This window comes from Miscanthus floridulus, chromosome 19 (genome assembly GCF_019320115.1).
Source record: "Miscanthus floridulus cultivar M001 chromosome 19, ASM1932011v1, whole genome shotgun sequence".
In the NCBI taxonomy this organism is placed as follows: domain Eukaryota; kingdom Viridiplantae; phylum Streptophyta; class Magnoliopsida; order Poales; family Poaceae; genus Miscanthus; species Miscanthus floridulus.
Genome location: NC_089598.1, coordinates 20233332 through 20250426, shown reverse-complemented (window position 1 = coordinate 20250426; position 17095 = coordinate 20233332).

Sequence of the window (17095 nt, the reverse complement as noted above, 5' to 3'; positions counted from 1 at the left end):
TTAATTCGGTTGCATGTGCCTCCTCTTTTGGTTCGGGGCTTGGTTCAACTTCCTCTTCAAGGAATTCATCATAGATGTCAGTGTAAGGGCTATATTCAAGGATTTTATCAAGGATGGCTTTCCCTTCACTAACGGATTTATGTGAGAATGACCCTCCTAAAGGGCAACTTCTTTGCTAAGGCCATGATGGAAGTGTTGTAAAAGGACATGGTTAGGTATTGACAGATCTGGGCTAGATATGTTTAAACTTGAAAATCTTGCCCAAGCTGCTCCTAAAGTTTCCTTCTCTTTTTGTTGAAAGGAAAGGATTTCGAGACGAAGAGTGATAATCTAAGAAATAGGGAAGAAAGCAAGACAAAATGTGCCTCAAAGTTCATCCCATTCTCCATTTACACTTCTTACGGTATGAGCATACCATTGTTTCGCCCTCTTTGAAAGAGAGAATGGAAACAATTTCCATTTTAAGGTTTCATGTGTCATGCTAGAAATATTTAGGTACGAACACACTTGTTAAAAGTCCCGAAGGTGGTCATACATATTTTCACCTTCTTCTCAAGAGAAGGTTTGCTCCCGAACCATGGCTATGAAAGCAGGGCGAAGCTTATAGCCAGATGTAAGGATAGGATGTGATGATTGTGGAGGCTCCAACAATTCACCCTTTGGAGCAAAGAATTTATATATAGGAGTGGAATCCATGTGGTAAAGATGATTGTGGTAAGGTGAATATGGTGGTGGTAAACGAAAAAGAAGGATACATGGACAAACTTGGTTTGAAACTAGCACAGCTATCGTTCCCCGGCAACAGTGCCAGAAAGCTTGTTGGTATTTGTTAACGCAAACAGATAAATCCACAAGCGCACGGATATAGTTGTAGCTTTTACTTGGGAGTATTCCAAGGTATCGATTTTCATGAGGAACATGAAGTATACTAATTAAGGATCAAGTTCGACCAAGGATAAAAAGATAAGAACGATGTTTTGTGGGTAGAGAGGAATTTCCTAAGGTCTCCCGGCCAATCTTAAAGAATCAAGGATCAAGTTATTTCAAGGATACTCCCTTCGAGACATCAGAACACTAGCCACAGACTAGGATGTGAAGAGGGCTAGGAAGCTCCGACTACGGTCCTACAAACACCAACCCGAACATGGTGGACTACGTCGGTCGTCAGGGCTGTCACCACCTGGGGCTACCACAACTATCCGTGGGATTGGCTGCAACTCTAGGTAATTGCAAGACTAAGCACTACGCCTAATCTATAGATTACTACTCTAGTTTTGCAAAGACTAGAGCACTTGATGCAAGCAGAAATCCGATGAATAAACTTGAGATAAATACTGATCTTAATTAATTAGATAAGCCAGAAATATCAGAGTAATATTCCAGATGTAGCTACAAGAACAGCTACAACCACCGAGGTACAAAGTCGAGGAGGATCCGATAGACCTAGCTCCCCCTTAGCTCTCGTGTTGCCTCTTTCCCTCTTTTCTATACTACAACTAAGGTGAGAGACACCTAGAGGGACACTACTACAAAATATAGGATGAAGAAATGAAGTTCTTGTGTGTAGGTGTGTTTTCAAGTGAAGGAGAGGGTCTCTATTTATAGCGGAGACCGGAGGAATATTCCTAGCTCCCTTCCTCTAATTTTAGGCAACCTGGGAGTTGCCGACATCCTGTAGTCGGTGCTGGAGCATAGGATCATGGCAAATTAATTCCCCCATCGACCTTCGTAAAAAACCGGATGAAAACCAGTCTTCTGGGCCTTGAACCGACGCTAAACCGACAAAACTGTGCGATGTCTACATTTACTGGGAAGACAATCGGCCTCAAATTTTTTTTTAATTTTAACCCTTTTTTGAATATAATTTTAAATCTAACACTGTCGTTTTTTTAAACTAACACTTTTGGCCGCGCCTATTGCCCTGGCGCGGCCAAATGCCTGTGTCGCGCCATGCATGGTGGCGCGGCACAGGGCTGACGTGGCGCGAGCCGGCCGGGGGGGTCGCTGACGTGTCGGGTCCTGCCGCGCCACTGACCATGGCGCGGCAGTGCCGCGCCCTGATCTGTGGCGTGGCAGGAGCAGATATATACCCCGCGCGCGAGCCCGGCCGCCCGCACGTACGCCTACCCTGCCCGCCCGCCCGACGCCCGACCGCCGCCGCCGCCGCCAGCCGCCGCCAGCGCCCTGCCTGCGTCCGCACGCGCCCGCGCCCACTCGTCCACGCCACGCACGCGCCTGCCCGGCCTCGCCTCGCCCCGGCCGCGCCCACACGGCCCGTCCTCGCCCGCTCGCCCATGCGCGCTCGGCCACTCCTACTGCGCAGCGCCCTAGCCGTCCGCGCCACGAACGCCGGCGCGTCAAGACCGCCCGTTCCTAAGGTATCTCCCTTTCGATTTCATATTTTTTTATTATTATGTAGTATAGTTAGTATTTTTTGTATCTACTATTAGTGTCTTTGACCAAATTTATATAATAGCATACTAATATTTATGAAACATAATATGTACTATTACATTAAGCATGGAGTATACTTTCGTAATAAACTTATTAGGAGATAGAAATATTGATACCGTTTATTTAGTTTTGATCAGACTTAAACATATTTGACTACTCGAGAAGCAAGATGTGTATTTATTTTGAGACGGAGAGATTACTTGTAATTTTAGAATCAAAGTTTTATATGGATTGATTATGTATTTATTATCTAGTATAGTTAGGATTTTGGGTTTAGAGATTTAGGCTAGTTAGGTTAGTGAATTTGTTTGTGATTTGTTTGTGAACTTACTAATGTTAACTTGAATTTTGTTAATTTGAATACTCTAACACTTTGTTTATCAATTTGTAACAGGATGGCCCCTCCCACACAGCACCCGTTGTACCCCATTCTAGAGGTGGAGTACGGCGACCAGCACCGAGCACACATCTTGAGTGACAACGACGCAGAGGTGTCCTTGCCTCCTTTGAGGCCCTGCACTCACACCAGGGCGCATCAGTGGGACGAGTGTTATACGTCGTACATACGGCGTGTCGGCTTCCTCGAGCTTATCCATGTTGTCAACCACGGTCTTCCGCACCTTGATCCAGCACTACTGACTGCAGCTATGGACAGGTGCGAGTACATTCTTTATACGTAAACTTTCTTATAACAAATTGGAGGCAACTAACAGTCGTTCTATTCTTATAACAGGTGGAGGCCTGAGACCCATACATTCCACCTACCGTGTGGCGAGATGACCTTGACATTGCAGGATGTCAAGGTTATTTTAGGCCTTCGCTTGGGGGGACTTCCAGTGACAGGGATAGTTGACAACGATCACTGGAGGGAGCTGGTGGCTCAGTTTACTGGTTTTCTTCCACCGGACGATGATGCTTCCAAGAAAAATAAGTGAGTAATTCAAGCCTATTTAATACTTGTATTGCTTTACAGCTGGCATCGGGTCTCTTTTTCTTTGATCAATTACAGGAAAAGTTCCGGTGTTTCGTCGTCCTGGATCACAAAGCGCTTTGAGTACTTGGACCCACAAGCTGAGGAGGCATAGATCGACAGGTTCGCTCGAGTGTGGCTCTGGCACTTTCTTGGTGCTTTCCTCTTCCCAGACGCCTCAGGCAACACCATCAGCTGGATCTTCCTTGACATACTTCGCCAGCCGTGGGAGAACATAGCGGGGTACAGCTAGGGTAGCGCAGTCCTAGCATGGACGTATCGACAGCTATGCGTTGCCTACCGTCGCACCTCAGGACATGCGAACCTTGGGGGTTGCTCCTACCTACTCCAGGTTTGGTGTTAGGAACGATTGCCCGTTGGGAGGCCCCTTAATAATGATTTACCGGTAAGTACTTTGGTTCATTATATTCTTCTGGGCAGTTAGATATGATGAGATTATTTGTTGCTAATTCATTATCGTGTTCAATGCAGCAATGGAATGGGCATGATACACTCCCTACAGTTCTATATATCTGGACGGAAGCACAGTTAGTTAGAGGGAATGCGTGGCGCAAGTATAGGGAGTATACGAACGGTCTCGACGTCCTGACACAGCACCAGGTTACACTCTCTATACTATCATAGCAGTGTCTTCTTTGATATACACTATATCATAACCTAACACAATTATGAAATTTCAGGTGTTTTGGTGTCCTTGGGATTCTCCGGAGCTCCAGGACTATCAGAGTCCTGTCACTAGGGATGAGTCACACGAGTATCGCTGCGACGTCCCTCTTATTTTCTTCCATGTGGTCGAGATTCACTTGCCCATCCGGGTCTGCAGACAATTTGGAAGAATGACAGGCTGCCCACCACCGCTTTACTCCACCGATCAAGTATTGCACGGGTGCGTTATCGATTAATAACAATGCTACAATTCAGAGGTGTGTTTGGTACAACTAATATCGTTTTGTTGCAGGTTTGACCATAGGAAGAGGTACAAGACCAAGGATTGGCGCGTGACACACGGCTCGTACATCTATTTGTGGCAGACTAGAGTACCACATGCGGTCCTTGCGGGTCCTCCACACGACCAGCACACCTTCGATGAGTACCTACGGTGGCTTCATAGGTCTACGAGGACATATATCAAGCCTCCATACACTGACGTGGCGATTGACAAGGACTCTGAGGAAGATGTCATCGAAGATATGTACGACGTCACCACTAGGGAGGACACACAGCTACAGAGAGCCCCGCTTCAAAGATACGTGGTAAGATACTTGAATGGTACAATTTGTTATCCTTTTGGTATTAAGTATGTGTGCTAAAACTATCCAACCACGTTTCTGTACCTAGGCGACACAATTGGCAAGGTTGTCCAATGAAGCAGCGTTCTGGCTTCACGAGTCTAGAGGGCAGGGGCCAGGCATTCTCGCAGCTTTTGTGGAGGTAAACATAAACTTGTCCGTTTCGAAAATGTCTTTATTGTATATGCATTTGGCTAATGAACTAACTTTAACGTCTATTTATGCAGAAGGTGAAGAAGAGCTGTAGGAAGCTAGCTCAGAAGTTGAGCTGCATGGACACTCCTTACGAGGAACCACCACTCCCCGCGCGGTCGGGTGGCACGTCTTCAGCCTCTTTGAGGACACCAGCCGGCTCTTCTCAGCCGATGACGCAGGGTGCCACTTCCGCGGTGCGTACACCACCACATCATAGCGCTGGGAAAGACCCTGCAACAGAGGATGAGGAGGAGGACTATGACGACGATGATGAACCCCCAGGCTTCCGCGGACAACACGGCCAGTGGGACGAATGGCCGCAGGACGAGATCGGCATGTCTCAGCTAGGTGGTGCCCCGTTTGGCACCCAAGGAGCCTCACATGTACTAACAAAGATAGTTTGTTTCAATACGTATGCTCCATGAACTAACGATCATAAAGAATTATAAGTAATTGTGCGTATCATATACCTGCAGGGTACGAGCCATACGCACCGTCGACGCGACCATACCGACGTTGGCTACACTCCCAATGTGTTGCCAACAAATCCGAAGAGATAGAGGCGTCCGAGGGATCCTTACACTCCTGGGTCTTAGTTTGTTTAGGTCAAACGAATATTGGCATCCGAAACTTGCGGGGTTATTTGGTTATGTTATGTCAAACTTATGTCAAAACAATGAATATGTTATGTGATAGCTTGTCAACTTGCTTCTTATTCGTTTCGTTGAGTCGTGGCAGCACAGCCGACGAGATTAAGTACCCTGCGTTCGGGAACCGGCAGTCCCGGCGTATCTGGACACCGGTGGCAATTTTTCGTAATTGATTAGTTAAAATGGTGCATAACCGTATTATGAAAGACGAAAAACTAATCATTGGCTTATCAAATTCTCTATTCGGCCGTGAAAAAAACTCAACAAAATACGGGCGCGACGCGTTTCGATTCCATCCAAGTAGCCCGGGCCGGCGGCAGGCGCAGCGGCTAGGTGGTGTGGCTGCTCGCGCGGTATGGTCGGTCCAGCCGCGCCACGCAATAGGGCGCGGCACTGCTGTGCCATGGTCGGTGGCGCGGCAGGACCCGCCATGTCATCGGCCCCCCCTGGCCAGCCCGCGCCACGTCAGCCCTATGCCACGCCACCATGCATGGCACGGCACAGGCATTTGGCCGCGCCAGGACAATAGGCGCGACCAAAAGTGTTAGTTTTAAAAAAATGACAATGTTAGATTTAAAATTATATTAAAAAAAGGGTTAAAATTAAAAAAAAATTCTCGGCCTCCTGGGGCACAACTCGGGCCAAACCGGCCGGTCTAGCCAGCCAAATCCACGCAGATCACGCTGGACCGCGCCACCGCCATCGCACCTCCAATCCAGGCCTGCCACGCGTCCTTTAGCCCGGCTTAGGCGAGCGGCATCGCGCCCCGCCAGCGCGCATGTTCCCGCATGAGGGGAACCACCGTGCCACACGTTGCCAGGGCAGTGGCTGGCCCTGTTGCCTGCCTCCTCCTATCCCAGTCCCAGCATTGGCTACAGCCGTGGGGTCAGCTGGGCCACTCATGGCCCACCTTATCTTTCACACGCACGGGAAAAGGCGCTGCTACCGGCAGCAGTGGCTGCTGACTGTGCTGCCGCCATGTGGCCGCTCCTGATAGGTGGTGCATCGCATTGTTGGGGTGCTGGCGACAGCGGTGCCGTCAGCGCTCCTTTTTAATTTACGAATTTGATATCTATTTATTTGGATCTCCAAATATAGCAAACAATATATCCATTTTGATTGTCTCGACGTGCTATTCGCAATGGTGTACTCCGTTTTGTCATTTTAGATAGTTTTGTTTTGTGGAAAATTAAATATCCTACAAAACAAGTGAGAGCACCAAAACTCGTGGAACTTGATAGATAAAATAATAGTTTGTTATGATGTAGCATGGAATGTTGTCATTTTAATGCACTTCGGCGGGAAAAATATTTAAGTTAAGGACCGCCAACACTAAGGTAGAGAAGATCAAGACAAGACTTGGCTTGGTGGATAGGTTGCAAGCGTGAAGGGCAAGTTGAAGGGCTTGGAGTGATGGACTACGTGGCGATGAAGCTTGAGCAAGACTTGACGCCGATGGACAAAGACAATGGTTAAAAGCAAGTGAGGTCAAGATCGATGAACCAAGGTCATGTGATGATATGAAGTGGATCATATCATTTGTGATATAGTTGGTGCATGTGTTGCATCAATATCGGAGGAGATGGAATGGAATGCGCAAGGCAAATGTATATTTGTAGGTAATTTGATCTCACTGGTCAAAGGTTGTGTAGAGAAGTGCATGACCGGGTTTAGGATAGATGGTCATACTATCAAGAGGGGCAAAATAGTTTGCATATCAGTAATCTAGTGCCACTCGAGTGATCTAACTTTGCATCGTTGCTAGGATCGAGTGACGTGGTAAAAAGAGTGACTAATCCTTTGAAAAATAATTATGAAAATGCTAACACACTTGCACATCGTGGTGTACATTTGGTGGTGTTAGCACATTTGCAAAGAAGAAGTTTGAGTTAAAAGGGATGAAAAGAGAAGAGATAGGGGTCACTAGGTGTGACCGGACGCTGGCTCTGGAGTGACCGGACACTGGCACTAGGCAGCGACCGGGAATTTTTTTTTAATTTTAACACTTTTTGTAAACTAATTCTAAATCTAACACTGTCTGATTTTTATTTTCAAAACTAACACTTTTGGCCGCGCCTATTGCCATGGCACGGCCAAAGGCCTGTGCCGCGCCATGCATGGTGGCGCGGTAGGGGGCTGACGTGATGACGATCGGACCGGCTGACCGTTGACGTGGTGAAGCCTATCGCGCCACCGATCTTGGCGTGGCAGTGTCGCGCCCTGATCCGTGGCGCGGCAGAGCCGTATAAAAACCCCATGGCCAGTCCTGCCTGCCCGAGCAGTCTGCCCGCGCCTGGCCACCGAGCACGTTGGCGGCCACGCCATGAACACCTACATGGCACGACTATCGGCCGCCCGATGCGGCTGCCGCGTCCGCACGCCGGCGCGCTACCGCCTCCAGCCACGCACGGCGGCTGCCCGACGTGCCCGCCGAGGCCAGCGCCCGCGCCCCCGGCCCAGTCTAGTGCGCCACCGCCGCGAGGACGAGCGCCGCAGCCACGAGGTACTCCCCTAGTGTAGTTAGTATAGTTAATAAAGTTAGTATACTTAGTAAAGTATAGTTAGTTAGTTTAGTTAGTATAGGTAGTATAGTAAGTTAGTATAGATAGTAAAGTAAGGTAGTTTAGTTAGTACATTTATTGAGTCTAGTTATACATTGGATTTAGTCTAATTAGTTGTTGTATTGTATAGATGTTAATATTAGATTAGTTAGTATAATTATAGTTAGAATAGGTATTAATATTACTATGGACATTACGTACGACGATTTCGATGACTTGATGAAGTTTCTTTTAATGCTTTTGCAGATGGATTGTTGTGTTAGAGTTTTATACGGAGGAAGTGTTAGGAGAGAAGATGGTATATTTGAGGATATGAAAGAAGAATTGGAATGGTTTGATGAACCTCCTAGCTTCAACGACATTTGTGTCCATTTGAATGCAAAGTTTGGCGGTGATTTCACACTGAAGGGGAGGTTTGATACTGGGAAGACTAGGGCACACTATGTCCTCATGCCTTTGTGCGACCCTGCTCACTGGTCCCGCTACACAAGGGTGCTCCAAGGTTCCAATGTGCCCATGCCTGAGGTGGTGGTGGAGAATGGGTACAGGATGCAGGGTGTTCAGGATGGCCTATCCATTGATGGCTTTGGAGGCAATGAACAAGAATTAGGGGTCGAAGGGGAAGCAACTCAGGATAACATGGATTTGGACGGTCAGTTGACGTAGGAGTAGTTTCATTCAAGTACAGTAGGCTGTATAAGCAATGACTTCGATGTGAATGAGTTCGAATGGGAAGAGGAGGAGGAGGAGGAGGAGGACAGGATCGGTGATGTAGTTAGTAGTGATTCAGATGATTCTGATGATGACCAAGGAGGTACAGATGATATGTCAACACCGGATGATGCCATGCCAGTACTAGTTCATACTATGCCATTACCAGTACCAACTGAGGTTTTGCATGGTGTCCAGGCTCAGGGTAGACTAGTCATAGATTTGACAGCAGATGATACCCCCTATGATTCATGGGCCAAAATTAGCGAAGCGCAGCAGTATGTTCCACCACCACCTTACACAGTGACTGAGCTTGAGCAACTAAGGTCGATGAACATACCTTTCAGGGGTGTTCTGAACTATAGGGATTCAGCATGACGGATATGGTAGTTTGTGACACCGGTCTCCAGATGTGTAGGAAATTATTATATGACCATGAGAAAGAAACCCTTAGGAAGGGGATGATATTCAATACAATGTCAGAGATGAAGCTCTTCCTTCAAGACTATGTTATGTATCACCATAGGCCGTACACCGTCACTCATTTAGACCAGGAGTTGAGGTACTACATGATATGCAAAAACGGTTGTATGTGGAGGTTAAATGCACAAAAAAGACAGAGTGATGGCAAGTGGAGGATAACTAAAGTTGTCGAACCCCACACTTGCCTAGACAATAAGGGGAAGGAAAATCATCAGCATCTCACTACACGTTACCTTGCCCATTGTATATTAGGGCTCGTTGATGACAATAACGACATTTAGGTGTCTTCTTTACAATAGTCCATATCTGGCTTTGTTAAGTACGATGTGAAGTATGGAAAGGCTTGACATGCTAAGTAAATTGCTCTAGCAATTCGATGGGGTAGTTAGGAGGAAGTGTACAATAGGGTGCCCCGCATCTTATGTGCAATGCATTACTATAACCCTGGCTTGAAATGGTTTGTGGACACTGAAGGGATGTGTTTTCGGGACCCATTGAGGCATGTCCTCTATCATGTGTTCTGGTCGTTCGCGCAAATAGAACATGCATTCTAGTTTTGTCGGCCAGTCATACTTGTTGATGGCACTTTCCTGATAGGAAAGTACAGGGGCACCTTGATGATGGTTGCTGCTGTTGATCCTGAGGACCAGATAGTACCCATGGCTTTTGCTTTGACAGAGGGAGAGAATAATGAATCGTGGTCATGGTTCATGCAGCTTCTACGTGTACAAGTGCTTGGCCCATCTCACACTATATGTTTGATCTTGGACTGTCACGTAGGGCTTCTTAATGTTGTAGCTGAGCATATAGATGGGTTCCCGCCTCTAGTGCATAGATGGTGCATGAGACACTTTGTCGCTAATTTCTGGCGGCGTCAGTGGAAGCAGGAGGTATGTGACAAGGTAAAGGCTCTATGTTGTGTACGTACAGAGCACCAGTTCAAGGAGACAAAGAGAGAACTAGACAAGATGGTAAATGAAACAGGAAATGCCTGGTTAGAGGCGCAGATGGAACAGAAGGCTCAGTGGGCGTTAGCATATGACAAGGGGGTTTCAGGTATGGCATCATGACCACTAACTCCTCGGAGTCCTTCAACCATGTATTCACCGGAGTTCAATCATTGCCTGTGTCTAGAATTGTTGAGTTCTCCTTTTATAAGTGCAACGAATATTTTGTCAAGAGGTGGAAACTTGCGCAGAGGAATATAGCTAAGCAGGGGCATTTTGGAAAGGCTGGAGCTGAACATTTGAAGGAGGCAGAGGAATTGGCCAAGCAGCACACCACCGAGCCATATGGACCCCGCTGCCATATCTTTAGTGTACGGGGCAAGGGTGGCACAAGCTTGGGCGGCGAACGTTATGGTGGATGAAACTACCGTGTTGATCTTGAAAAGGTAGAGTGCAGTTGCAATGTCCCTCAGATCATGCATGCCCCTTTCTCTCATATGATCACGGCCTACAGGGTTCATGGGTACAACTATGAGGATCTACCATATATGTCACCCTTGTATCTCCGTTCGAACACCGTTAGTATTTGAGAGATGAGCTTCGAGCCATACCTTGACCCGACACAGTGGCCACCTTATAATGGTTATGACTACGTGCCACATCCGGATCAAATGAAGGTAGGGAAAGGTAGGAGGAAGAAGAAGCGACTCAAGGGGAACATGGATGCTATGAGAGGGTACGGCGAAGACATGTACGATAGGGGAGACTTCAATGAGACCCATGGCAGGAATCTTTGCTCCGTTTGCAAAGAATCTGGTCACAAGGCTAGTAGGCATAGAAGACGAGGGCAGCAGGTGCTTTCATATTGTGTTCGTATTGCATAATAAGTTGTTCAAATTTTGCAATGATACATAATGTTAATTCGAATATTGTTAATTTGAATACTCTAACCCTTTGTTTATCAATTTATAACAGGATGCCCCTCCCATGCCGCACCAGATGTACCCCTTTCTTGAGGTGGAGTATGACTACCCCCTTCTTCCATTAGACGATGAGGTTTCCAAGAGGCGTTCGAGGGATCCTTACATTCCTAGGACTTAGTTCGTTACGTCGAACTTATGTCGAACGAATATTGTCATCTGAAACTTACAAACTCATAAACTAATGAAAATGTTATGCGGCAACTTATCGTCCATTTATTTGCTTCATATTCGTTTCACATTGCACACGGTCGCGGCAACACTTGTAGTTGTTTACAGCACCGACAGCAGCTCAATTGAGGCTGGTCGGTTTTTGTCAGTGTCACTGCCGTGCCGTGGGCTATGGCACGGCAAGGCCTGGGCTATGGCGCGGTAGAACCAGTGGGCTATGGCGCTGTATTCAAAATAATTTCACTCAATTATGTTCATTTTAGAAATTCTCAACGCATGATACAGACAGATAGGATCACTTAAGATCGACCATGGATAATCCGAGTACATGATACATGGGTACAATATATCAATAGTTCAAATGGAATATAAGACAACACAATGGAATTTGTAGTATATAGCTACATTGATCATTAATAACGCATGGAACTAACAGAAGGCGCAATCATAAACCCTCACTCAGAAACATACTGAGTAAGCAACTCATTGTCCGAGTACCAATCCTTAACCACAACCCTGTTGCTGTGGCTAGGCTCACCTGCATTGCCCTGATCTGCCTTTCGCCTGTAGTAAGCGGCCTCCGCTTCATCAGCGGCCTCTATGACCTAAGTGAAGAACACGTCATTATCCTCCTTCGCCTGCAAGCCCGCCTTAGCTAAAGCGATAAGCTCGCTCAGTCTACTAGTGTTGTCCTTAGCCTTCTCCGCCTATAAGCCCGCCTCTGTTAGAGCAATGAGCTCGCTCAGTCTACCAGTGTCGTCCTCAGCCTCCTCCGCCTCATCAGACAACACAATCGATGATTCAATGGTGCGACCAACTCGCTTTCTATGCTCATCTAACTTCTTTTCCTCGTACCTTGCATGAGCTACCTCTGCAGCGTATTCCTCGCTTCATCCAATCCCTTCATGTATAAAATACAATCAGTTAGCAACATGATTATATTACATCTAAAATCAGGTAATGAAAAATAGGCTTTTAAGCACTCACTGGCACATAATGCAACAACATGCTCGTTCAAAACCTGCATCTATACTCTTGTCTCCTCCCTTGCCTCCTTCCTTGCCCTCTCCTCCTCTAACGTGATTTGTCTCTCCAATCCCCATTTGTCAAGCCCAACATCGATCGGGATACAAATACCGCGCTGGCTAGCAAACTCACGCATCATGTCTTTGTGATGTTTAATGAATAGGTTGATGTAGTCAGGTTCATATCCCCCTTTCGTGCAATTACATTCTTCCCCTTCAGTTCATCCAAGAACTTAGCTTGACCATCATAACATTCCCACCTGCATTTCCTAGTGCTCTGTTCAAACAAAAAATTATATCATATATGTCTTAGCAAAAGAAACAAAATACAATTTCATGGTTACCACAAAAATAACCAACCTCATCATAGTCAACCATATGGCAGCAATAATGGCCTATTCTAAGCTCTGAAGGGACTAGATCGTAGTTGGATTTAACACCACATTCGCACTTGACTGGAGGTGCTTTGTAAATTAACCTTTCTTTCTTCTTTTGCTTTGCCTTTGGAGGTTCTTCAGGCCATTGGTTCTTAGGACCATACAACCACTCCTTGAAACAACACTTCGCCATTGAAAACACCTAAACAACACTCCTTGCGTTCGATCACTGCAAGAGAGTCTGGTCAGGCATGACCAGATGCATTCAGTCACCAAAAACCCTCTCTGGAACCTCTTTGCTCTTAACCGGACGCTAAGAACGGGAGGGTTTGGTCAAGTGACCGGACATAGAGTTCATTTGCGCATGTTAGGAGCCATTTGTGCCCAACGGTAATATTTAAACAGTCAAAATACGTGACGCTCAGAGAATGACCGAACGCTACGACTGGACGCGTCCTGTGCTACTTACAGAGTGACCGAACTCTGCGACCGAACACATCATGTGCTCCCTACAGCGTGTTCGGTTAGTGCACAGACAACCTAGTGAAGGGGTAATGGCTATTTTAGCCCTTGGGGCTATAAAAGGAGTGTGTGGCCGGCCTTGGATGTTGCTTGACACCCTTGGGACTTAGTGTCCATGCTTGGGGAGTGCTAGGAGAGCCTCTAACTCACTTATGCTTACAAGAGTGCGAATCAATTGTGAGCGACTGATTCTAGTGCGATTGCATTGAGAGATTGCATCGAGTGGCACTAGGTGATTGAGTTGTAAGTCGGTGATGCTTGTTACTATTGGAGGTTACCACCTCATATACGGCTTGGTGGTGGTATCCATCGAAGCACACAAGGAAGATTGTGCGGTGCTCCAGAGAAGTGATTGTGAGGGTATTGTGCTCGCCCTGCGGGAGCCGCGAAGAGCAACTCTAGTAGAGTGTGTCATTGAATGCCCTCATCTTGTGGAGGTTCTTCCGACGCCCTATTGTAGAGCTAGGCGTGGTGCCTATAAGCGCATGAACTCTATATTGTGCTTGTGTAGTTGCTTTTATAATTAGTTAGCTTTGTGTAGCTTGTTTGTTACCCTCCTTGTTTGTGTAGCACAGAAGCTCTCTTGCGTGACTAATTGGTTTGAGTAGCCTTGTTAGTCACATTGCTTAGTTTGTGTTGCTAAGTAATTTGAGATCTCTAATTTGGCTTGAGTAGCTTTGTTTTTGAGCATTGCTAGTGAGCTTAGGTTTTGTGATTTTGCATACTAGTTTAAGTAGAAACCCCCTTTGCTTGAAGTACTAATTGCATAGGTTTGTGTGACCTTGCTTTTAGAATTGGTTAGGGGAGCTCTAACTAGCCTGACATCTTAGTTGTTTAATTAGGATCTTTGTAAGGTGCTTGTGAATTTAGATAGAGGGGTGTAGTCTTGGCTAGACCGATAGTTTTAATTCCGCATTTATTTCGGTAAGCCGGTATGGTTAATTTTTTGAAAGGACTATTCATCCCCTCTAGTCTGCCATTTCGACCCTGAAGTCGACCAAGAGGCCGTTGCATGAATGATGCTGATGTTTGCTCGCATGCATGGATACAGACGCGCCCAACAAAGCCCCAAAACTGATCAACTATCCCGAATAATGTTCCTGTAGACAAGATATACAGTCCGCTGTATGTGAAGGTTTCTACTTGTAATGTGGATCATGTCACTATGTTAGTGTCATGAATGGAACAACGTCTCTCCGTGTGCAATGTTGATGAGTGGTCCTTAGGCTCGAGTACTAAAAATAATTTTAAGATGCAAACTAAACTATTTAAAAGTCATGAACTCAAGTTCACTGTGATGTTTTCATCACATTGTTGGGACCTGCTAGTGAGCCAAAATCCAAGTCAACCTCGCACCAATCCATTCAATTGCCAGTATAGTTAAGAAACCAAACCATACCATCTATTTCATTGCTCCGCCCAATCCAAACCAAACCGCTCAGCATTTCTCACCTAAACCGATTAATTGTTCGATTTCGGCCCATGGTTTCTTAACCGTTCCATTAAATGCTTTCTCCCATCACTAGTGCTAAACTAAAACAAGGAGTAAGGAACACAAAACACGCTGTGGAGGGGCACCGCCAATGAGGCCAACACCACAATGTAGCCGTTGACGCAGCGCCGACCTTGGCCGCCTTCTTGTGGATGGCGGCGGCAGTGAGCCCTGCACCATCCTTGTGCCCCTTTGGGGAGGGGTTGACGCCTTCTTACAGATGGTGATGGTGGCGAGCTCTATGACATCCTTGTCAGTCGCCTCTGTGTTGTCGAGTTGGTCAGCAAGTTGAGCCTATAGAGATAGGACACGACTATGTTGTAGGCTCACGAGATGGTTGTTGGACGTTGTTGCTTCCTTTGGCCACGACACTACACAAGGGAGGAGGGTTGGGAGTGTTGCTGCTTGATGGGTGGTAGTGGGCGACGGGTGCTGCTGCATTTGTCGTGGTGGCATAGGTAGGGTGCGGGTGTGCTTTGAGCCGCTTGCTGCTTCCTAGTGATCTTTGTGCGTCTCAATTTTTTGTTTCAGCGTACAGTTTAGGCCTACGGTTTTGGACAACAGTTTAGGTCTATACTTTCAATCTGAATCCATGGATTCTTAGTGAGAGCCCAAACCCAAACTAGCCCATCACAAATCTCAATCCATTCTTCACCAAACCAGAGTAACACCAACCCATTAAAAACATTTGACACCGAACCTTTAGCAGGGCTTGGAAGTTACATGGGTTTATTATTATTATTATTTCTCTAACGGATCTTGGGAGTTGGGAACCAGATAGGCACCGGCAGTGCCTCCCGATGCTACTATTGGTGTTCCTTTTCACCTTTTTAGTACAGAACAAAATTTCCATGAACCCCATAATATTGATATTTAGGACCTCCATGAGTCAGGTCTAGTATTTGGTTTTGTTAGAATAGAACTTTGACCAATAAGAACTCTATTAATTTGTCATTTGCGATTGTGATACAAAATCACAACCATATATAAGTAGGTGTTTTCAATAGGGGACACCAAATTTATATTATAAATATATGTATATATGTATGTCGATGTTTTACCACCGATAGCCTGCCACGGGGGTACCCGGGATAGTTGTTCGGGCTTCGGCGAATAGCGGAATTTGGCGGTTATGCAAAGAGACTCACGATTTATACTGGTTCAGGCCATCGACTTGGTCGAGTAATAACCTTACGTCCAGTTTTTGGCGTTAGCCTGTTTGCGTTTGTATTGCTTTGAATATCGGGTATGTGTTCTCCTCTTACAGTGGGTACCCTCACCAGCCCTTTATAATCCAGGCGCTGAGATGCGTTGTTTGTGTCCTATTCGGATACAAGGTCAGAGTCCTAAGCTACGCTTCGGGCGCCTTTCCTTGTATAGTTTGCGTTGGAGTTTCGGTTTTGCACGTTGCTTTGCTCCGCGTTCTTCTTGGCGATTGGGCTGTAGGCCTTGTTACCAAGGTCTACCTCCCTGCAGTATGGTCCATGGGGGGCCCGTAGGGTTCCCCATCGACAAGCCCCCGAGCATTTCATGATTGAGCTTCAAGGGTCGAGTTGTTGTAGTCTTGATCTGGATCTTTCTTGAAGTGAAATCTTGAGATGGTCTTCTTTGATTCTTCTTTTGGCTGATGTGCACTTTTGCTTGATGTCCTTCGGGTTCTTTTTCCTTTGAGTGCAGCGAGTGCAATTTTGCAAAAATTGCACTCATTGAGTGTAGCCCCCGAGCCTTCTGTTTTTTGGTACAAAAAGCTGGAGGGTCAAAAAATTTGAAAATATGTTTTTCTGTGGTAGGTACTTGTAGCCCCCGAGCCTTCTTCGGGTTCTTTTCTATTGAAAAGAAGCCGGAAGAAGGGTCTTGATTTGTACTCCTTTGATCTTTGTCTTTTGCTGGTCACGGATGGGTCTTATATAGCCATGAGTCAACGTCTTCTTTTACTTTTTGTCAGGAATCTTGTGTTTGGGTACTATTTGCCTTTGTTGCTTTGCTCTTTTGTTCTTTTCCTCTTTCTTTCTTGTGATCTTTAGCCTTGCTTACCTTTGGTTTGCTATAAATACCTTCTTTGTTGGTTGTGGTTCTTCCTTGAGTAGGAAATTTCTTCTTCAATTCTTTCTTCATTCGTAGATATGCTGGTGTGTGAGGTTGAGCAGCCCCCTGGCTTATGCTTGGTTGGTAATGATCATGCTGCTCTATCTGTTCTTCTGCGTCCGAGCTGTCGCTGCTGCCGCCACTAGGTTCCTTGTTGCAATA